At 43.6% G+C, this 24,229-nt stretch overlaps 1 protein-coding gene across 1 annotated transcript in view; it reads right to left on the reverse strand.

The window, feature by feature from the left end:
* The window catches only part of SYCP2 (synaptonemal complex protein 2), a 2,578,701-nt gene that overhangs the window by 982,470 nt on the left and 1,572,002 nt on the right, over positions 1-24,229 (reverse strand). The window lies entirely within an intron of this gene.

The following is a 24,229-nucleotide window of genomic DNA, read 5'->3' on the forward strand; positions in this document are numbered from 1 at the left end:
ACTTCTGTAGCTTTCCATTCCAGAGCCTCTATGGATGATACCTGCGCAGCAGCCACTTGGGCAAGACCTCATACTTTTATCTGTCATAACAAATTGGATTTGGCCTCCAGGGGATGGACATCTTTTGGTTTTATGGCGCTCAGGAATATCCTTCCTTAGGGCCCCCCAGGACTTAAGTAGCTGGGGACTCGGTCTAACAGTAAGTAATGAATAAAGATTTATAACATCAGATAAAGAAGTTACGTCTTACCATAATGTTCCATCTGTGTTGTAGATCTTTATTCATTCATTACTTCCCACCCTCCTTCCCCCTGCCGGGACTCCTGGTGGACTTTAGGAACTCCTGGTTAGGGTATTTGCTCAGACGGGGCCTCCTACTGCTTTCTATTACTACCTCTATTTTTCAGGGGCAGGCAACTCGATCTGGAGTAAAGATGAGAGGAGCATTATGGGTAGGTCTTAGCTGAGAGTTTTTGGCTGTCACAAGCTTGGAAATGGCCTTATCGGTTCCAAGGACGGAACCGAAGTCCTAAAACTAATGAATGAATAAAGATCTACAACACAGATGAAACATTATGGCAAGACATAACTTCTTTTTTCATCAGCAGGCTGCATCAGTTTCACTATAAAAAGGCAGCTTCCAACTACACAACTTCTAAAAAGTATTCCACCAATTCATCTTGCTGTATATATGAAGCATCTTGCAAATACTGTATAAAGGAACCTAAAATCAAGCCAAACACAGAAAAAAATGCTATGTAACTTCTTCTTCTTTCGGCTTTTCCCACTTAGGGGGTCATCACAGCGGATCACCTGTCCACTCATGATTGGCAGTAGAGTTTGATGGTGTCGAGTTGCCAGCCCAGCGCCCAGACTTCCACAGAAGGCACAAACATGCACTCAGGCCTAGGTCCAATTTAGAGTATCCAATCCAACTACAGCATGTCTTTGGGATGTGGGAGTAAACCAAAGCACTCGAAGGAAACCTACGTGACCACAGGGAGGACATGCAGACTCCATACAGAAGGCACCCCACCTGAGGACCAAACCAGAGAACCACTTGCTGTGAGGTGGCAACACTAACCACTGCACCAATGCTGCCACACAAAAAATGCTATGTAACTATGATCTATGATTTCCAAAGCACTCCAATGACACATGCACATTACAGAAAAGACATTCCTCTAACTAGGTACATATCAGGCAGGAACCATTTTCTTAGACTACCATTAGTATAGTCTGAAAATATACGGTATGCTGGACAGCACACTGAGAATTTGGAACTATACTCAATAAGAAATACAGCACATTAGTGATAAAGGACTGTATCCAAATGGGGAACTTTTCACCCAGTCAGACAAGGAAAAAAGCACATCACTCACTCAATTATCAATGTTTCAGACAGGGCAATATCCATCAGGCTAATAATTCATAAATGCCACCTATTCTTTATTACTGTAAAATAAAACATCAACCATTTCACATACAAAAATCAACCAAAATGTGCTCTATGCACAGGAAGAGGCTGCTCTATAATGAATGCATGTAAATGTTTCCTAGAATCTCTGCCAAGTGCACACTGGTGATGCCGGGAAGACCAATTTGACACCTGCAAAAATTGGTCAGAATAGCGGTTCACACACAGAGAATATCCAGGAGGATATGAAAGGTAAAAATCACACTGTGATGCCCAGCACTGGCCCAGTAATCAAGGAGCCTCAATCCTCACCACTGGCAACATTGGGAGATGTACACACAGGGAGGATGACAGGTACACACACAGTAAAGTGCAATTTCCCTTAAGAGCTAATAGAGACAACAGTCAGTCTGGGGCTGGTTTCTCCCTCTTTCTCCAGATTCCCAATAAGACTCTCCACTGGCACAGTTATAGAGTTGAGATCTCAGCTGAGTGACCAAGCCAAGACCTCCAGCACCCTCTCTGTCCAACCAGTGCTTCGTGTCCCTGCCAAGTAGCTGATGCACACACACATACTTAGAGGTTTGATTTACACACACACACACACACACACACACACACACACACACACACACACACACACCTGGGAAAGGCTGGCACCGATTTACTAGCTATGCTTCCTTCTGCCCAGACTATACAGCAGTTTTGCCTGCCACTAGTCACTCCTTATCAGCTACTTTAAGGCCCTTAACAAAGGGCATCCAATCCTATTGTGTAATGTTACTATTAATCCAAATGGTAGTTTGACCAAGAGCAAGGCTATTAGGAGTGGGCTGAATAGTGTCACCAAACAGATATGCAAGTGCTCTAAGACCTTAAATATGTCTCACAAATATCAGCCACAACGGTAGGTTTAAATATATTTAATAATAAATAATAAAAGAACACAACAATATTAAATATGTATTCACAGTGACTTTGGAGTTCAAAATCACAGGGCATATTTAAAGCAACATTGCAGGACATTCTCAAATAAATACAGATAACATCTAAATTAATCTTTACTATATTCCTTACTGAATCTAAAAGAAATTACTGTACCCTAGTTAACCTACTTACAGAGCAAAGCAAGTGTGGTGAATGGATCTTCTAGCTGATGTTGTCAGGTCAAAGACAAATACAGAAATGTGCTGTGTCTCTTTCAGAGAGTTATTAAATTAATATCTCAAACATTGCTCCTAGGATACTTGCAGGATGACATCACTTTTGTCATCTGACTATCCCAGGTGAAACCCCCCATTGCTAGAAACTGCCAGCATTTAGCATCTCTCTGTGAAAAATACAAATCCCTCAGATCATTGCAGCTGCTGGAAGATATAAAATAATAAAACACTTACAAAACAATGCAGAAGCCTCCCTAGTTTTAGACATCCTGTCTCCTTGCTGCACTGAAACCATCTTTTATGTCGTAGTTATAAAACAATTTAATTGCAAATATTTTCTTGAAGTTTTGCAAGTTAACCTTCTATGTCCTATCAAATATCCAACATATTGCTTTAAAATTTACTGTGTTTTCAGACGATCTAAATATATACTTTGAACTCCCAAACACTGACTTACATAAAATACTAAAGTCAACTGGAAAATTCTCAACTATAACAAACTATGAAATCAATCCTGCAAAATCCTACATATTCCCTATCGACCCTTATAGTCACAAAGAATTTTATTTTCCCGAAAGTGAAATTAAAGTCAACTACTCACTAAAATACCTAGGCATTAACTATACATATACACATAAGGAATTGATGAAAGTAAACCTACAAATCCCATGGGAAATTGTTAAACAAGATATCACTAGGTGGAAGAATATAAAACTCTCCCTCCTGTCTAGATCAGCTATCATAAAAATGAATGTTCTACCTAGAATTGTATATCAATTAAACCCCATAAATTTAAATATTCCCAAAAATTTCTTTCAGAAAATGAAATCTGCCCTCTCAAATTTCATATGGCACCCGAAATCTCTAAGAATCAGCTATGACAAACTCGTATTACCTAAACAAAAGGGCAGCATAGGGCTACCAGACTTCAAATTCTACTATGATATTATCTGTGCTAGTAGAATAATTCAAATCTCTAATCATGATCCACCCAGCCAAATATGGTCTCTACTATGGATCAAAATCTGGTACAATCATATAAATTCCTTTACTATCAACCCTAAAGCCTTCCCTTTCATTAAACTAAAGAATGTTAGAACAATTAAAATCCACCCCATGATCAAGAAAAAAATAAGCATATTTCAAAATCTAATAACATCGATTCACCTGAAAAATGCACTTGAATTTCTACAGCCTATTCATCTAAACCTTAATTTGAACTAAATAGCAAAATAATAGCTCTAACAAATTATCCTCTAATTAAAAATATTACGGTCTGGGAAATATACCAGCAAATCAATTTAACATAGCTAAGATGAGAGCCTATTTGGGAGTATCCAATAAATATGACATCATGCTCATACCAATCAAGTTACTCATTAATGCCAAATTCTATACATTAGTGGTCAACAAACAAGAAATCAAAATTACCCAATTAGTATTAAAAATTCTGTCCTACAAAACTAAAATTATCTCAAATGCCTATAAATTAATATCTGCAATTAAATTCCAGTCTTCTCTTCTATACTCCAACTACTGGCATGAGAAAACCAACAGCATTACTATAGATCAAAAATCCCAAGCATTAAAAAACACACTTAACTTAACCCCATTCAAAAACTTAATCTAGACCCAGCTCATGATTAACTATAACGAATGTTACAAACCTACTGTCCTTACCAAATTTAAGCCTAAACACTCACCAACCTGCCCATTCTGCCTTCAGGAGATAGCAAATTTGCTGCACATCTTCTGGAGATGTAAGAAAGTTTATAAACTATGGTGCTCATTTAAAGTAAAATTTGATAAAATGGGTTATGAAAAGACTACTTTTTCATGGGAAAAAGCAATTCTCCATATAACACCAAAAAAAACCTCAAAGGTATACACAAACAATTTCTGATAACAATCTGTGCACTAATTAAATACTATATTGCCAAAAACTGGCTAGATAAATCTAAGATCACGTGGGAATATTTCAAGGTTATGGCGATAAAATTCATATCCTCGCATAAACTGGTACATAAAAATCCAAATAAAATGACAGACTTTCAAAAATACTGGCGCTATTTCCTAGGCACTATACTCAAATATTAAAATTGGAGATCATTTTACATATGATAATATACCACACCCAACTACTTGGAACTTCCTCCCTGATACTTCCTTTTCCTCACAAACCAAATCCTGTACTTATAAACTAACACTACTTTAGGTGATGACCAAATCTTAAAACTCAGTCCCACTTATTATTTTCACATTTACCAGTCTCATATGTTTACTCTTACTTATTCTTTCCTCTCCCACCTCCTTTTCCCTCACCTCACCTATTGTTGTAAAAATAACTGTAGCATCTATGTGTAAATAGTTGTAAATAGTTTTTCTTTTTTTTCTTTCTTAATTAACCACTACACTGTTTATATCACCTAGTGTACTAAAATAAAATGCATGTCTTGTAGTATTGGTACATTGTGAGTTAGATAGTATTGAGCTTTGTAAACACCACAAAATTAGTACACAGCAAATTATTATCCTTTGGTATAGCTGTTTGTAATCAGGATAGTCCAAATGTATTATTGTTTTCTGCATGTACTTCTGTTATATCTCTTTCTCATTACACATATGCACATCATTGCTGTTTTGATACATATTGAAAAAAATACATACATATATATATATATATATATATATATATATATATATATATATATATACATATATATATATATATATATATATATATATATATATATGTATGTATATATACGGGTTACCCTTACTTAATCGACAGACTACTCCATCAAAACTCACTCCATCGGCGCCGCAAAAAATCGACAACCTGACAGCCGACGTTACTCACACTGTAAGTAACAGTTTGGCCAGGAACCTGAACTTTGCTCTGTACCCCTGCGGTAGTGCGTTCTCGGAGTTGGAATATTAAGTAAGGGGGGTGTCTGGGGCAAAGCCCCCCACGTAGGGGGGTGTGGTGGACGTAGCTCCCCCCACATGTGTGTGTTTGTTTTAATGGTAGGTTTTTACTTGTGGATGGCCAAACGGTTACTTACCTCGGAGTGAGTTTCGATGGAGTGGTCTGTCGATTAAGTAAGGGTAACCCATATATATATATATATATATATATATATATATATATATATATATATATATATATATATATATATATATATATATATATATGTGTATATATATATATATATATACACATATACATATATACATACATATTGAAAAAAAATCTGTGTTCTAGCTTCCACTATTAAAACATACATTTACAGAGTTACAGAGTTACAATAGTTTATATACATTTCTATTCTTTTCCAGTAGGGTGCACTGTGGATACATCTTTAAGCTGAGTACTGTACAAACCCTTTTCACACACACTTCTGTAAAAGCAGTTTGATATACACATAACATAGAGTTCTAATACATTTGTAACACAAGCATATGAATCATGTTGATATTCACAGATGACATAACCATTTACAAAATTCCAGACATTTGTGCTGGCACTATATCCCTCTGTCACACTTCTATATAAATCATATTAAAATTCACAAATGACATAATTATTTACAAAAATTCCAGATAGCTAGGCTGACAATATTTCCTTTTGTGACATTACTTCCCCCTGAAAACTCAAGCTAGTTTTTCAAGTGACCCTTGAGAAACATTGCTTGAGAGGGTTGCCTGTCTGGGAATACATTACCCCATTCTCTGTCTTGAGATTCCAGCTGCCTTGGTATTGCTGTACAGTACTGCACTGTCCTATCATATGCCTTCAGTCCTAGGCTCCACCATAGTAATCTGGGACTTTGATGGCTGGATCCCTGTAGCCCAGGTTCCCAGTCAGACTCTTACAGCAAATACTTAGCACCAGAGCCTCCCTGTCATGGTAAGGTTTCATCACATTAACATGGTACAGTTTTTCCCCCTGTCTTCTGTAATTGACCTTCCTTACCACTTTGATGGTTCACTCCCAAGTTGCCTGCAGCTTGTCGTGTCTGTCAGGAATGAGAACCATTACCTTCTGCCCTACAGCATACTCTCTAACGTGAGCATTCCTGTCATACCAGACCTTCTTCTGCTGTTGGGCTTCTGCCAGGTTCTCCTAGGCCAAGCCCATGAGTTCCCTGTGCCTTGTCTTGAGGTTTAGGACATATGCCACAACAGGCACATTGTGGGAATCACACTCACTCTCCCACTCATTTTGAATCAAATCTAGAGGTCCCCTCACCCTATGCCCATACAGCAACTTGAATGGTGAAAAACTGGTGGCTTCCTGGGGCACCTCTCTGAAAGCAACCAACAGATGGGGCAAATATTTGTCCCACTCCATCTTGAACTGGTCTGCAAATGCCCTTAGCATGGTCTTGAGTGCAGAGTTTAACCTCTGAAAAAGACCATTAGTCTGGGGATGGTAAGGGGTGGTCTTTAGGTGTTTCACCCACAGTACTTCCACAGACAAGGCAGCAGGTCTGACATGAAATTGGCACCTCTGTCAGTCATTATTTCTTTTGGGAAACCTACCCTGCTAAAATCTCTAATTACGCATTTGCTACATGTTCTGCCTCAGTGGAGAACAATGCTACAGCCACAGGGTATCTGGTAGCATAATCTACAACCACTAGGATACACCTCTTCCCTCTGGAACTTGGGGTACTCAGAGGCCCCATAATATCCATAGCTACCCTCTGAAGTGGCTCTTCAATCACAGGCAAAGGCATCAAAAGAGCTTTGACCTTGTCTCCTGCCTTGCCTAACTTTTGGCACTGCTCACAGGTCCTGCAGTACCCTGTTACATCTCTGGAAATCCCCGGCCAATAAAAGTTCTGCAATAATATGTCTCATGGTACACTTTATGCCCATATGACCTGCAAAGGGAATATCATAGGCTATGGCTAGAAGCGCTAGATGGTAAGCTCTGGGAACTACCAACTGCTCTATTCTCTCACCCTCTAGCCCTCCCTCAGAGGTCCACTCTCTATACAGTAACCATTTGTCCCAGTATACAGATTTCCCCCTCCACTGAGAATAAAGTGCCTCCCTGGCTAACTCCCTCAGGCCTTGTAATGTAGGGTCTGAGAGCTGAGCCTGTTTCAACCCTCTCTTTGTAACCCTTCCCAGCTCCCCTTCCACAGGAAGTCTGGCATCCTCTGACAGAGGTGCCTTACAGTCAGACTGGGTACTACTACTCACCTCTGCCCTTGCAGTCACTCTGTTAAAGGGAACATCAGTACTCACAAGGAGCTGTGGCTCACCTTCAGTCTCACTGCTAAAGGATAGCTCCCTCTCTGAAGTCCTGGCTTCAAGTCTGCGGTCTGTCTGGGTCTCTCCCTCAGGCTACCAGACCTACGTGCTTGTCTCCAAGCTTGACTGCATGTCACTGCATGCCCACAAGGTAATGCATTATCAAAATCATTCCCTTTTAGGACATCTGCAGGGATATCCTCAAACACACTTACTTGCCGGCTTCCTTTTCTGCCCTCCCAGTCAAAGTGCACCCTAGCCAAAGGTATTTGGAATAGGGTCCCTCCTAATGCTCTGACTGGAGTGCACTGCCCAAGCAAGTAGTGCACCTCTGTAACCATTGCAGGCTTCACAATGGTTAGGTCACAGGTTGTATCTCTCTTAGCAGTGGCCTGTTTCCAATTCACTAAGATAGGATATAACCTCTTGTGGTAGTTTGATGCCCTTATTGTCTCCAGACAACTTACTGCTAGCATTCTGTCATTCCCACTTACTTGCTCTCCCTCCTTTTGTTCCCCACCTTTCCTCTGTGGACATCTATATGCTACATGGCCCCACTGGTGGCATTTAAAACATTTAAACCTTGATCCTGGACATGTACCTGGACTAGTGGCTTCCCCTGCTAATGGCGGACTCTGTTGGAGTGGTTTAAGCTGCGCACCATGGGTTCCCTTAGACTCATGCACAGCACTGGGTATCCCTTTCCTGTGCATTGATGATGCCCTGCTTGCTAGGTATTGGTCTCCCTTCTTCCCCAACTCATCTGCAGTATTGCATTGCCTATCTGCTAACCAGATTCTCATGTCATCAGGCAAAGTGCTAAAGGCTTGTTACCTCATCAAAAGGTCTGCCAGCCCTTCAAAAGTGGTGACCGGACACCCACTCACCCAACTTTGAAAATAACTGCTTCACTCAGCAATATAGTCACACACACTTTCATTTGTCTTGTGTCTTTGCTCACAAAACTTTTTTCTATAAACTACAGGTGTTAACTTAAAACACTCTAAAGGACAATTTTTAACAGTATTATAATCTAAGTAATCAGTATCAGACAATTTAGAAATAGCGGTTACAGCTTTACTATGGAGTGAGGGAGTCAGGAACCGTACCCAGAGCCCTTGGTCAGCATTATACTGTTTACATACCCTTTCAAACATATGAATGAAACTATCAAAATTATCCTCCTCTGTAAATTGTGGAAGAAATGTACTGACCTTTGCTGCTTCTGGGTTCCATGACCCTGGCAAAGAGTCAGCATCTCCTTCTCATGTTGCCTCTGCCTCTAATTCTCTTAAACTTCCAGATATCTCCATCTCACTGCTGATTCTAGTACCATCTGTTTCTCCTTTTCTTCAGCTTCCAAATCCCGCAGTCTCTTTGCTGATTCTAGTTCAAGTCTCTTTAACTCCAGATAGATTTTTAAGCCCTCTGTGGAAAGGTTGACCTGTCCATTTTCTGAGATTTGTACATTCCTAAGGCCAGTCTGATTTCCCTCCTGGTTGCTGGTCTGTGATGCAGCTGTTCCCAAGGCTGCAATAATTTTTGCTTTAGTCAGGTTGACATGCACCAGTCCTTTAGCCTGGCACATCTCAGCCAACTGGCAGGTCAGCTTGGCATACTCCTCTGCTGACATCTTTGCCTGCTCACCCTGACTAACTAAGCTAACAAAAAATAAATAAAATAATTGTGATACGAAACTCTGAATGTTCACTGTGTGGCTCATTGAGAGTGCAAACACCTTCAACATGGACCACTGTTTACAGGCTACAGGAATTCAATATATGTACCACTGAATCCTAACATGTGGATATCCCACCACTGCAAACCAATTAATATTTGATGTGGATATCCCACCACTGCCCACCAATTAATATGTGATGTGGATATCACACCACTGTCCACCAATTAATATATGACACCCCAGCACTGGCACAAGTAATCAAGGAGCCTCAATACTCACTACTGGCAACCGTGGGGGGCGTACACACTGGGAAGATGACAAGTACACACACAGTAAAGTGCAATTTCCCTTAAGAGCACACAAAGACAACAGTCAGTCTGGGGCTGCTTTCTCCCTCTTTCTTTCCATCACCCTCTCTGGCCAACCAGTGCTTCGTGTCCCTGCCAAAGAAGCTGACTGACACACACACACACACTTAGAGGTTTCATTTACAAGCACACACACACACACACACACACACACACACACACACACACACACACACACACACACACACACACACACACACACACACACACACACACACACACACATGCACACACATAGGAAAGGCTGGCACCAATTTACTATCTATGCCCCCTTCTGCCCAGACTATAACGTAGTATTGCATGTCACCAGTCACTCCTTATCAGCTACTTTAAGGCCCTTAACAAAGGGTGTCCAATCCTACTGTGAAATGTTACTATTAATCCAAATGGTAGTTTGACTAAAAGCAAGGCTATTAGGAGTGGTCTGCACAGTGTCACCAAATAGGTAAGCAAGTACTCTAAGAGCTTAAATACGTCTCACAAATATCAGCCACAAAGATAGGTTTAAATATATTTAATAATAAATAATAAAAGAACAAGACAATGCTAAAAAATAAGTTGTGTCTTACCATAATGTTCCGTCTGTGTTGTTGATCTTCTTTCATTCATTACTGATGGGCTGTCGGTTCTGTCCTCGGAACCGAGTTGTCATAATACCAAGCTTGCTCCAGCCAAAAAACTGTCGAGCTAAGCTTTTACCCATAGTGCACTTCTCCCTGTCACCTCAGATCAAATTTGCCCAATATTAGTAAAGCAGAGTCCATTTCTGCACAAATGCCCTGACTCACCACTTGGACTCAAAGTATCTCCCAGGATCCTTTGGAGGGGAAAGGAGGGTGGGAAGTGATGAATGAAAGAAGATCAACAACACAGATGGAACATTATGGTAAGACATAACTTCTTTATCTGATGTTGTTAATCTTCTTTCCATTCATCACTGATGAGACAGAATCCCCAGCTACCGCGTGTTCCTTGGGTGGCCCTTATGGAAGAACATTCTTGAGCACCACTGAGCCAAAGGCAGCTCTCCCTCTGGAGACCACATGCAATTTGCAATGATTAATAAAAGTGTGGGGGATAGCCCATGTCACAGCTGCACAAATATCATCAATGGAGGCTCTAGAATGGAAGGCTACAGAAGTTGCCACAGATCTGGTAGAGTGGGCTTTAACATTCTGTGGTATAGGCTTTTTCACAAGTGAATAGATGTAGTGTATACAGTTCCTAAGCCATTTAGATAAAGTCACCTTGGAGATGGAATTTCCCATTCTAAGTCCAGAGAAGGAAATTAAAAGTTGGTCAGTTTTACGCATTGCTTTAGTTCTGTCTAGATAAAACCTCAGTTGTCTATGCACATCCAAACAGTGTAGACAGTATTCTTCTTTATTAGTAAAATTTGGGAAAAATACTGGCAAGTCAGTGGTTTGATTGATGGAAAATTTTGAAATAACTTTGAGAAGAAGGGGGGGGGGGTTCATCCAGAGTGATATTCTGTCCTTGTGGAAGATTAAATAGGACATTTTAATGCAGAGTGCATGAAGCTCCGAAATTCATCTGGCCAACGTGATGGCTACCAGGAAAAGGGACTTCCAAGATAAAAATTTTAAGTCACACTTTGCTGTAGGCTCAAAAGGAGGTTGAATTAAAGACTGAAGATCTAACATGAGGTTCCATGACTCTATAGGTTGTCTGATTGGAGGCCTAATGTGTAAGACCCCTTTTAGAAAGGTTTTGCATAACCGATGAGAAATGGGGGGAGAATTATCAAACCCATCATTAAAGTTAGAAATAGCCGCTAGATGTACTCATATGGTAGAAGCTGCAGCTCCATCCCCGAAAAATGTTGACAGATATTGTAAGACTACTATAAATAGAGGAGAGTATGGGTCTAGCCTTCTTTTCTTAGACCAAATAGAGAATCTCTTCCATTTGTCTAGATATAGTCTTCTTGTGGATGTTTTGCATGAGGCCAGGATAATGTCACATACTGGTGAGGGAAGGTTATCCTGCCTGGCAATTAACGGAAGTGGAGAAACCAAGCTGTCAGTTTGAGACTGGATAGGTTCGGGTGACTCAACCCTTGGGGGTGAGAAATGAGGTCTGAAAAAGGGTCCAGAATCCACGGTCGACATAATAGGTGAGGCCGAAGGAAGGGGAACCAAACTTGTCGAGGCATAATGGGGCTATGAGGATCACTTTGCATTTCAACTGAATAGCTTTCTTTATGAATTGGGGGATCAAAGGAATGGGGGGATAGGCATATAGCAGTCCCGTGGGCCAATCGTGAATCAGAGCATCCCTCGGAGACTCCCCCTGTGGGGGAAATAGGGCAAAATAGCTGCTGCATTTGTTGTTTGATGGGGAGGTGAACAGGTCGTAGCAAGGCTGGCCCCAATGGCTGAAGAATTGTGCCGCTATGCTGGGATTGAGGGACCACTCATGAGGAACAACAATACATCACTCAACTTGTCTGTAATCACATTGGAATTCCCTGGGATATGTGTTTCTATCAGAAAGCAGTTGGAAGCTATCGCCCACTGCCAAATTCTTATGTCCTTTCAATATAGGGGATAGGAATTGGTAACTCCTTGGTTGTTGATATACCAGACTACTGACATGTTGTCTAACTGAATTGTGATTGTCCCAGAAGGAAGAAGAGATTAGAATGCTTGCAACGCTAACAGCACCACTTTCAGTTTTAGAATGTTAATATGCAGGTTGGCCTCCATTGTTAACCATGTGCCTAGGACTGTCTTTCCCTGAAAATGTCCTCCCCACCCTATCAGGCTAGCATCCGTGGTCACAATGGCCTTGGGTTGGGGAGGATGGAATGGGTGGCTCCAAAGTTCTATCTCTGGCCTCATCCACCAAAGAAGGTCCTGCTTGCAATGATTGGTTATCAGAATCTGAAAGCATAGAGGGTGATGATTTGGAATCAAATGAGACAATAGAAGTCATTGAAGTATTCACATGTGTAGTTTTGCAAGAGGCACTATCGGTATAGCAGTTGCCACGGATCCTAAAATCTGAAGAACCTTCCTTGCTGAGGCTTTGTTTTGACAGAGTATCACCTGCAGTCTCTGAACTGGGAGGGACACCAGACAATAACGGGTGTCGAAGACTGTTCCAATGAACTCTATGGACTGGGTCAGAGCAAGGTTGGATTTCTCCCAATTTATTGTTATTCCCAAAAGTCTCACCAGGGAAAGAGTGTACTGCAGGGTTGCTACCAGAAGATGCTTGGTGGGGGTGGTAAGGAGCCAATCATCCAAATACAGAAATACCCAGAATCCTTACAGTCGCAAATGAGCTGTGACCTCTGCCATGCACTTTGTGAACACTCTGGGGGCTGTAGAGAGTCCAAACGGCAGGGCACAAAATTGGTAGTGATTGGCTCCTAACTGGAAGCGAAGTAGTCTCCTGGAGTATTTGTCCATTTTGATGTGGTAATATGCATCCCAAAGATCTATCGAGCACATCCAATCGTCTTCCCTTAGAAAAGGGAGAATGTACTGAACCATGACCATCCGGAATTCCATTTGGGCAATAGACTTGTTCAAATTGCTGAGATCTAGAGATTCTTTTCTGGCACCAAAAAGAATCTTGATTAGAATCCGGATCTGCATTAATCTGGTGGGATTACTTGGATTACTCTTTTTTGACACAGATTGTTTATTTCTGTGGCTGCTTCTTCCCTTTGACTGAGTGAAATGTCGGGAAGTTTTGTAGGAAGCTTTGGATAAGTGATGAGGGGAATGGTGTAGCCTCTGGTTATAATTTTCTGCACCCAACTGTCAGAAGTTATTGATTGCCAGGCAGCATGGTGCAGAGAGAAACATCCCCCGACTGTTTCCAGAGGAAAGCAATTGGACCGCTCTTCAAGAGCGTTGGTAAGGCTGCCCAGATAAAGAATCCCTGGGTCCCTGATTACGTGGATCCCCTTTGCCTCAGTAGGGGAATCTTCCAGAATTGTTACACCCTCTGCCCCTGGGGGTATCATCACCATGTGTGGCACGGAAAGGATCCTGAGATTTTTTGTGCCACATTTTCCTGCTCCTCTGGTTCCTGGAAAAGGAATGTTGTGGATTGGAAAAGCATAGACCTATGGCAGACAGGGTCTTACCATCCTTCTCACACCTGGCCAGGGTGTCTTTCATCTTAGGGCCAAAAAGGGTAGATGCTTCAATTGGAGCATTCAGGAAGGAGACTTAAAAGGGTCTGTGAAGTCACAGAGGTGCATCCAGGCATGCATTCTCATAACTCTGCTTGAATCCACCGCTCTAGCTGCCCCTTCGGTTGCATGTAAGAGCAACCTCATGGAAGGATTGGAAATAGATTCCAGGGTTGCAAGCTCTCAGGCGACTTTGTCTTTTACCCCATCAGACACCTGTCCTGAGAGCGTTCCAGAGAGTTCGGAAACCAATTCTCTTTGGAGCCTCGTAAAATGTGCCAAGTAATTCAGAGACAGCATGGCAAAAGTCACTGAAGCAAAAACTCGCTTCCCTAATCTGTCCACAGACTGGGACTCCCTGTTGGGTGGATGAACAGCATGACTCTCTTTGGCAAGATCCTTTTTCTTGGCCGCTGCCACCACCATAGCATCAACTGGTAAACCTCTAGACCAATGTGGGTTCTCCTCGGGGGGGGGTATCATCTTAGTCAAGTCTCCGAGGGATCGACTCAACAGAATTAGGGTTCTTCCAGGCACGCTGCAGCATGAGTTGTACCAGCTTGTCCACAGGCAGGGTCAACCAAGAGGTAGATGGGTGGGCACGGAATGTCTGCCGATACATGGACTTCTCAGAAGAAGGGTTAGTGGGCTTCCAATCACTCCCCCTGTTTCAACATTTCAAGGATGTCCCCAAAGCAGACATCACCAGGGAGTGACCGTAGGGACCCTTCCCTGTCATCAAATTTCATATCCTCTGTCAGAGACTTTTAAGGGGAGGCTACGTGCTTCCTCTTGCACAAACTCTTCTGTGGTGGCTCCTCAGCGGGAGCCTCTGAGGAGGACTCGGAAGAGGGTGCACCCTATAACAAGGTCTCCTACGTCTTTCCTGCCCGGTGTCCCAGGGCAGTCGCTTGTGTCAGTTGTAGCTCAGTGGAAAAAGAGTTTTGGGGTTCCAATGCTGGTAGAATGCTTCCAGAGCAAGTACCCTCTCCATAGCTCGGAAAGCAGGTCCACCTGAAGAGGGATAGGAGCCCAGAACAGAGAGGGACAACCTCAGAGTCGGGGTCACACGCCGCTCTGCCGAACCAGCTCCCTAGGGTGGAGCCTCAACCAGGTTTGGTGCAAACAGAGCTCCTGGCACCATGGATGGAACCGTAGACACACTCAGAACCATACTTCGAGCTGAAAAGCCCACATCCAAATCATGAAGTTGAGGAAGGCTCGGTTCTGAAGGGAATGAAGGCCAAAGGGACAGTCCCAGAGCCACAATGAGGTCCACTACTGGTGCCAAAATGGGTGGTTCAGAATAGAACATCATAGCTGAAGACTGTGGAACTGTTATGGTCAAAGGAGGAGAGTAGGATAGAGTCCATGGAGAAACCAGCCCAGGTCCTGCAAGCGGATGGGTCCTAGATGGAGTGGGTATCCCCGTGTCAACAGCTGATCCACAAGATGCACCATGTCAAACTCTGAAAGGCTCCTGGTGGATCTAGTGGCCACTCCCAATGGGGAATCAGGTTGTTCTAGGAATGGACTATATACTTGCCTTAGAAAAGGATCTGTTGATAGAGAGTATTGGGTCCGTGGTGTGGTCTATCGGCACCAATGTCTCAAGTTTTGAGACAGGAACCAGTGGCATCAAAATTCTCATTATTAAAACCACGAACGGACTCAGTGCCGGATGGGCACTAGGAGCTGACACAGAAGGTTCAGTAGTAAACAGAATTACAGAGGTAGACATTGATGGCGTGCACTGTGCCAAAGCGACACTTGGTGCCGATGCAAGAGCAACCTTTGAAAAATCGGTACTCGGTGCCGTAGACAGTATAGGAGCCAAAACAGCCACGGACAAAGGAACAGTCATAGTTGGAGCAGAAGAGGTCAAAGCCGATGAGGCGGACTTAAGCTCCAAAGACAATTTCAGTACTTTAGACTTAACAGACTTGCCCTGGTCACGCGAGGGTGAAGAGGGGACAGAATGGGATCTTTTCTTTTGTAAGAGGCGATGAGAACTCTGTCGCAGAAAGGGCCACTGAAAAGAGCGTCTTAAGGAGGCCCTTCGGAATCAATTTGTTTTTGTGCTCATTTAAAGTGCACTGACTAAAACTTTGGCAAATCACACAAGGAGGTTGCACCGAAAGATGTAACACCCCCAGACAATAAACACAGTCATCATGGGAATCACTGTTAGGCAGTTTTCTCTTACAAGAAGCACAATGCTTAAACCAGGACGTGCCTTTTTTATCAAACATCATGAAAAATATAAACATACAACAAGAAAAAGGAAACCAAGGGGAAATGAGGCAGAGAGTTTTTCTATATTTATATAGAAATATGAGATAAGATGAAAGAAGAAGAAGGAGAAATACCAACGATGGTGTTTAAGAAATACCACGAGGGGTAGGGAGAAACACCGTACCACCAATGGTACTGAAGATTACCAAAAAGGTAAAAACAGAAAGGTAAGAAGGTCTATCGATAGATTCAAAAGTAAAGAAATATCAAAATACCAACAAGGAATAAGAAGTAGATACAAAATATCCCAGAAAATATCAAAAATATTACACTTAGCTAAGAGCTTGGCTTGAATGAGGCTTTACAGCTACGAGGCAAACGAGATCTGAGGTAACAGGGAGAAGGGCACTATGGGTAAAAGCTTAGCTCAAGAGTTTTTTGGTTGGCATGAGCTCAGTATCAAGCCAACTCGGTTCCGAGGATGGAACCGACAACCCATCAGTGATGAATGGAAAGAAGACTAACAACATCAGATTATGTATTCACAGTGACTTCAGAGTTCAAAATCAAAGGAAATATTTAAAACAACATTGCAGGACAGTCTCAAATAAATACAGAAAACATCCAAACTAATCTTTACTATACTCCTTACTGAATCTAAAATAAATGACTGTACCCTAGTTAACTTATTTACAGAGCAAAGCAAGTATGGTGAACGGATCTTCTAGCTGATGTTGCTGTCAGGTCAAAGACAAATACAAAAAATGCCCTGTCCCTATCTCAGAGCTCTTAAATTAATATCTCAAATATTGCTGCTGGGATACTTGCAGGATGACATCACTTTTGTCATCTGACTATCCCAGGTGAAAACCCCACTGCTAGAAACTGGCAGCATTTAGCATCTCCTGTGAAAAATACAAATCCCTCACATCGTTGCAGCTGCTGGAAGACATAAAAAAAAAACACTTACAAAGCAATGCAGAAGGCTCCCTAGTTTTAGACATCCTGTCTCCTTGTTATATTGAAACCATCTTTTATGGTGGAGTTATAAAACAATTTAATTTGAAAGATTTTCTTGAAGTTTTGTAAGTTAACCCTCTACGTTCTAGTTTCCAACAAAAAAAGAAGTTATGTTCTTACCATAACGTTCCATGTGGAGTGTTCATCTCGCCTTTGTTCTTACACATGGGTGTCGGAGCCGATCCTCGGCTCCGAGTCGGCTGCTTAGCAAGCTTTGCATCCAGAAGAAGCTCGAGGACAACCTACCTCCCACAATTCCCTCTGCCTTTACCTCAGATCTAGTTTGTAAGAAAAAAACAACACCAGACCCAGCAACAACAATGTAAATATCCAAAGAATACATACGTATACACAAGAAGCGTAAGTAATTCAAGCCAGTAGTACTACAGAGAGACCACTAGTGGGAGACAAACAGACTAGACATCTAAACTGGACGTTCTTCCTGACCTGAGGGTGGGGATGTAAGAACAAAGGCGAGATGAACACTCCCCATGGAACGTTATGGTAAGAACATAGCTTCTTTATGTGAGAGTGTTCAATCTCGCCGTTTGTTCTTACACATGGGTAGCGTCCCTAGCTCCGTGACCCTGAGAGACTTACGGAAGAACGTTCCTGAGCCCATTGGAACCAAAAGTTGCTCTGTCCCTGGAAATTCTATCCACTTTATAATGAGTGATAAATGTATGTGGTTTAGACCAAGTGGCGGCTGCACAAATAGTGTCCGAAGGCAGGCGAGCCGCATAAGCCAAAGATGTAGAAACTGATCTAGTAGAATGTCCTTTTGGTTTGGTGGGCAAACTCTGACTAGAAGCAGCATAAACGAAGGTAATACAATCAGATAGCCATTTGGAGAGAGTACGCTTCGTCACTGCCATGCCCTTTTTGTTATCCGCAAAGGCTATAAAGAGTTGGTCTGCTTTCCTATGATCTTTAGTTCTGTCTAGGTAGAATCTGAGTTGTCTATGAACATCCAACTTGTGCAACATATATTCCAGCTTATTGGAATAATTTTTGAAAAATGTGGGAAGCTCAATGGATTGATTAATGTTGTTAACTGAACAAACCTTAAGGAGGAAAGAAGGGTTGGTGCGTAAAGATACCCTGTCCGGGTGAAAAATTAAATATAGCTGTTTAATGGAGAGAGCTTGAAGTTCCGATACTCGTCTGGCTGAGGTGATAGCTACTAGGAAGAGAGTTTTCCAGGACAAGAACTTTAAGGAACAGGAAGAAGCTGGTTCAAAGGGTGGTAACATTAGTTGGGATAAGAGAAGATTTAGATTCCAAGGAGCCGTAGGAAACCGAATCGCTGGTCTAAGATGAAAAGAGCCTTTCAAAAAGGCTTTGCAAAGCCTATGAACCATAATGGGCGCTCCATTCTCTCCTACATGAAAGTTAGAAATAGCAGCCAACTGAACCCTCAAGGTGGCAGTAGAGGCTCCTTGGTGAAACAGCATGGATAGGAATTCTAAAACCTTGTTTAGTGGGGCTATTAAGGGATCTAAATGCTGTGCAGTCGCCCAGTAGACGAAACGTTTCCACTTACTGGTGTAAATTTTTGTAGTAGAAGCCTTATGAGAGGCTACTAGAATGTCTTGAACTGCCGGAGAAAGAAGATCAGACCTGGCTAAGAAGGGAAGCGGAGCAGCCAAGCTGCTAACCTGAGGGACAGGAGCGACGGGTGGGGAGCTCCTGACAAATGAGTCAGTAGGTCTGGCACCGGGTCCAGAATCCAGGGCTCCCGTATTTGGTGTGCTTGAAGAAAGGGGAACCAAATCTGACGAGGCCAAAATGGGACAATGAGAATTACAGTCCTTTCTAGATCCTTGGCTTTCTGGAGAAATCTCGATATCAGAGGTATAGGGGGAAAAGCGTACAGGAGACCCGGGGGCCAATCGTGAATCAGAGCGTCCCTGGGGACATCCCCTGGAGGGGGTAACAGGGCAAAGTAGCTTCTGCATTTGGTTCTCATTGGAGACGCAAACAGATCACAGCAAGGCTGGCCCCACTTGCGGAATATCGTTTCCGCTATTGTCTGGTTGAGGGACCACTCGTGAGGTAACAGGATGGCTCTGCTCAACCTGTCCGCTATAACGTTGGATAACCCCGGGATGTGCATTGCTATCAGAAAGCAACCCGTGGACTCTGCCCATTGCCAAATTCTCATGGCCTCTCTGCACAACTAGTAAGACTTGGTTCCTCCTTATTTGTTTATGTACCAAACTACGGACATGTTGTCCGTTTGAACTACAATGGTCCCTAGAGGTAGAAGGGGAGAAAAGTGTTGCAACGCTAGAAACACTGCCCTCATCTCCAGGACATTGATGTGCAGGTTGTACTCTAAACTGGTCCATTCCCTTGGACTGTCTGTCCATGAAAGATGCCCCCCACCCTATCAGGGAAGCGTCCGTAGTCACTGTGGCTGTTGGTGTGGGTAACACAAACGGTCGGCCGCTGATGAAATTGTGATTCTGTAACCACCAAGACAGGTATGCTTTGCAGGTGTTTGTAATGTGAATTTCGTGTGTCAGCGGCAACTGTTGGAACGACCATTGTGCGAACAGCAGCCATTGGAGAACTCTCATGTGTAGTCTTCCCATGGGGACTGCAATGAGGGAAGCTGACATGAGTCCCAAGACTTTCAGGACTAGTTTGGCTGGGGATTTCTTGGACAATAGAAGGAGAGATATGTGCTATTGTAGGGAAGCTATTCTTGCGGAGGGAAGTCTTAGAAGCAAGGAACGGGTATCCAAATCTGCCCCTATAAATGAAATATGCTGCGATGGCTGTAACGCAGATTTTTCAAAATTTATCGAAATCCCTAGGTGAACACAAAGGCTGAGTGTGTAGTCCCTGGCTTGTATCAGTCGACGCTCGGTGGTGGCAGTAAGGAGCCAGTCGTCCAGATACGGAAACACCCGGAATCCTAGGCGTCTCAAGTGAGACGCTACCACTGCCATGCATTTGGTGAAAACCCTGGGGGCTGAGGTTAGACCAAAGGGCAGGGCCCAAAACTGAAAGTGGCTGGCTCCCAGCCGGAAGCGCAGGTGATCTCTGGACGCTCTGGCCATTTTGATGTGGTAGTATGTGTCCTTGAGATCTATTGAGCACATCCAGTCGTCCTTCTGTAAAAATGGAAGGATCGATTGAAGCGTGACCATCCGGAACTTTTCTTTTTTCACATAGGTATTGAGATTGCTTAGGTCCAGAATTGGCCTCCAGTCCCCTGTCTTTTCTGGAACTAAAAGTACCTTGAGTAAGTTCCGGATCCTCTTTGGTCCGCCAGGACTGGTTGGATGACTCTTTTTTCTAGCAGTTTTGATATTTCTATAGCTGAAGGTTCTCGCAGATGGGGCGGTACATCTGGGAATCTTTTCTGTGGTAACGGGGGAAATAGAAATGGGATTTTGTATCCTCTGGTAATAATGCTTTTTACCCATTTGTCTGAAGTAAGACTTTGCCAGGCCTGAGGGTATAAAGCTATGCGACCCCCGACTGCCTCCAGAGCAGGACAGTCGGGCCTCCTTTCAGGAGTGCTGGAAAGGCTTCCCAGGGATGGTATCCCTGTTGCCTTGGTTTTGTGGACCCCCTCTGCTGCCAGGGCGGCGTCTTCCACTTCTGCCCCCCCCTGCCTCTGGAGGGGGCATCACCCTGTGTGCTTGGGAAAGAACCCTGGGGTTTGCGAAACCACATTTTCCCACCTCGTTGCCCTTTGGGGTACGGTCTGGATGGGGTGGAAAAACAGAATCCGACAGCAGACAGAGTCTTTCCCTCTTGCTCACACCGGGTCAGGGTCTCCTTTACTTTGGGGCCAAAGAGAGTGGCACCATCAAAGTGGGCATTAGTAAAGGAAGACTTGAAGGCTTCCGCAAAGGAGCACAGGTGCATCCAGGATTGTCTACGAAGAGCAATCGCTGAAGCCGCAGCCCTACTCGATCCTTCGGCTGCATACGAGATGAGCCTCATGGATGAGTTTACAATAGATGTAAGGGTAATGAGCTGTGCTGTAACCTTATCCGAGACAGCAGCATCTGTGGTACCCTGGAGGGTATCTCCCAACTCTTTGACTAGATCCCTCTGTAATCGTGTAAAATGTGTCAAATAGTTCAGCGATCGCATGGAGAAAGTCGCTGAACTGAAAATGTGCTTCCCATATCTGTCCATGGTCCTAGAATCTCTGTTAGGAGGATGGACAGACGAGGAAGATTCGGACATCTACTTTTTCGTGGTAGCTGCCACCACCATAGCGTCCACTGGAATTCCCTTAGTGAGGTATGCCTTATCCTGAGGGGCCGTTATATATTTATTGAGCTTTCTGGGAACTGGCTCCACTGTGTCAGGTGTCTCCCACGTCCCTCGAGCAATCAAATCCATTAACTCGTCGAAGGGCGGAGTGACCCAGGAGGAAGAAGGGTGAGCACCAAATGCCTTCAGCAAAACCAACTCATCCTCAGAAGGGGGTAGGGCTTGCCAATCACCTCTCTGTTTCAGGATCTCCAGGATGTCAGAAAAGGAGACATCCTCCGAGGGTGATTTTGGGGACCCTTCTGACTCATCTAAGTCAGTGTCTGATGTTAAGGACTCTTGTGGAGAATCCAAGGGCCTCCTCTTGCACAATCTTTTCCTCGGGACGTCATCGGGGGGGGGCATCCGATGAAGCCTCCGAGGAAGAAGGGGCTCCCTCTGGGGGTGGCTGAGACACTGGTGCTCGACGCTTTTGTGTAGTCGTAGGTGCAGAAGTGGACAACGGCCCTTTGTGGGAGGGAGAAGTTGCTTCTGCTGAAGTAGTTGTCTGGGAAGACAATACCTTCCTCATAAGGTCGAAGGCCCCCGGACCCCAAGCCGAGGAATCCCCCGGTTCCGAAGAACACAGGGGAATCTCCGACGCGGAAGCCAAGGGCACCAACCCCGAGGACGGAGCCGAAGTGATCCGTGCCGAGGCGCCGAGAGGGAGAGTCGGCACCGAAACATCGGTTCAACTCTCGGTCCCGGAACCAAGGATAGATCAACGGCTCCGTGAGTCCGGTAGTGGTTCAGACGGAGTCGAGGTCAATGGTGCTGACCGAGAAAGAGACGGTTCCGGCACCAAGGGCTCCACTATCACCAGATCAACGTCTCCCAGCTCCGAGGGTTGAGTAGGCCTCAAAGGAGGACCAGATGGAGATAAAGGAAGGCCTTCGAGTCTCAACACTAATTGAGAGGAGACTGCAATGAGTTTGGACAGGGCCGTGTTCTCCATTAGCTTCTGTACCACACGATCTACGTCGGTGTCGGAGAGGAGCCTGGAAGATCGCGTCGAAGAAATCGAGGACGGTGCCGACCTCAAAAGAACAGGAGGTGGAAGCTCCGTCACTGGTTCCAAGACTCGAGGCTCGGTGACAGACAGTAGCTCGACACTCGGCCCCGAAGTCTGTGGAACCGGTGAACGAACTTTAAAAGAAGAACTTGGAGCCGATGACATGGGCTCCAAAGTCCTCGACTCCTTTGAGGATTTAGAAGTCTGATCTGACTTGTCTAAAGCCTCTTGGAAGGCAGGCTTCAACAGACCTCTGTCTATAAGCTTCCTGCGCCTATCTGTCATGACCCTTCCACTAAAGGAATGACATATGGAACAGTCTTCCTGAAGATGGAGAGGGCCAAGACAGTAGACGCAGGAGCTATGATTGTCGGTGACAGACATCTTCTGTCCGCACTGACATCTCTTAAAACCTGATTTAACCTTGCCTGACATTCTGTAAGAAAGGAATAAGCAAGGTAATGTAGATTGTCAGAAAAAAACTCTGTCAAATTAGTGAGAAGTCACAGCAGTAATATATCAAGTATCCAAATCCGAGTTTTTAGTAGGTGGGGTAGGCCTTAGGTAACCTAAACTAAGTATAAATGTATAAATACACTATATATAGCCGAAGGAAGACCAGACCATACACACACACACACACACACACACACACTAAACAAAGTCTATAAACTTAAGAGTTTTCAAGAAAAAAATCTTTGAAAAACTTTAGCTTATCTGTCCAAGTTGGCTCAGAGCTCTTCAGAACGATGCGATCGGTTGCAGCGGCAAACTAGATCTGAGGTAAAGGCAGAGGGAATTGTGGGAGGTAGGTTGGTCTCGAGCTTCTTCTGGATGCAAAGCTTGCTAAGCGGCCGACTCGGAGCCGAGGATCGGCTCTGACACCCATGTGTAAGAACAAACGGCGAGATTGAACACTCTCACATAATAAGTTATGTACTCAAATAAATGAAGCCAGCAGCTGTTGGTGAATGCAAAGTCCAAATGTTTAATTCAGACATAAGGGACAAATCCCCCATAAATCATACAGACCGGTTTCGGCTCAACAGAGCCTTCATCAGTGAAAATCAAATAATTAGTGTAATGACAAACCCAGTTTCTATACATATATACAACTGGGAATATACATAAGAACCAATCAAAATACATCACAAATAATTCAAAATTGGTCATTAAGACCAGGTGGGAACAGAGCCCCAAGTTTGATGATCCATTTCCTCTCCTTAGAAGTGAGTATCTCATGCCACTTGAGCTTATCCTTACATCTGCCCCTAATACAATCAATAGTAATAAACATAAAAACAGCTGATGTATGTTTCAAACTATGCTTGTATAATGCATTGCTACAGCGTTTGTTTTTAATATCACTTAGATGTTCACAGATTCTAAGACGAAAAGCCCTGGAGGTCTGGCCTACATGAACGCAGAACAAGTGCAGGTCACCAAATAGATGACCTACTCAGTACTGCAGTTCGCCCAAAATTTTATATCAAAAACCTCAGGAGTATTTTTACTACTGAATTCACAAGTGCGTGCAACCCGAGTACAAAATCTACAATGGCCACATGGGATACATCCTACCACTGGTTCACCTGTAAAAGATAGTTGAGTGGAAA

Source organism: Protopterus annectens, chromosome 12.part0, assembly GCF_019279795.1.
Source record: "Protopterus annectens isolate FY-2018-M chromosome 12.part0, PAN1.0, whole genome shotgun sequence".
Taxonomy (NCBI): domain Eukaryota; kingdom Metazoa; phylum Chordata; order Ceratodontiformes; family Protopteridae; genus Protopterus; species Protopterus annectens.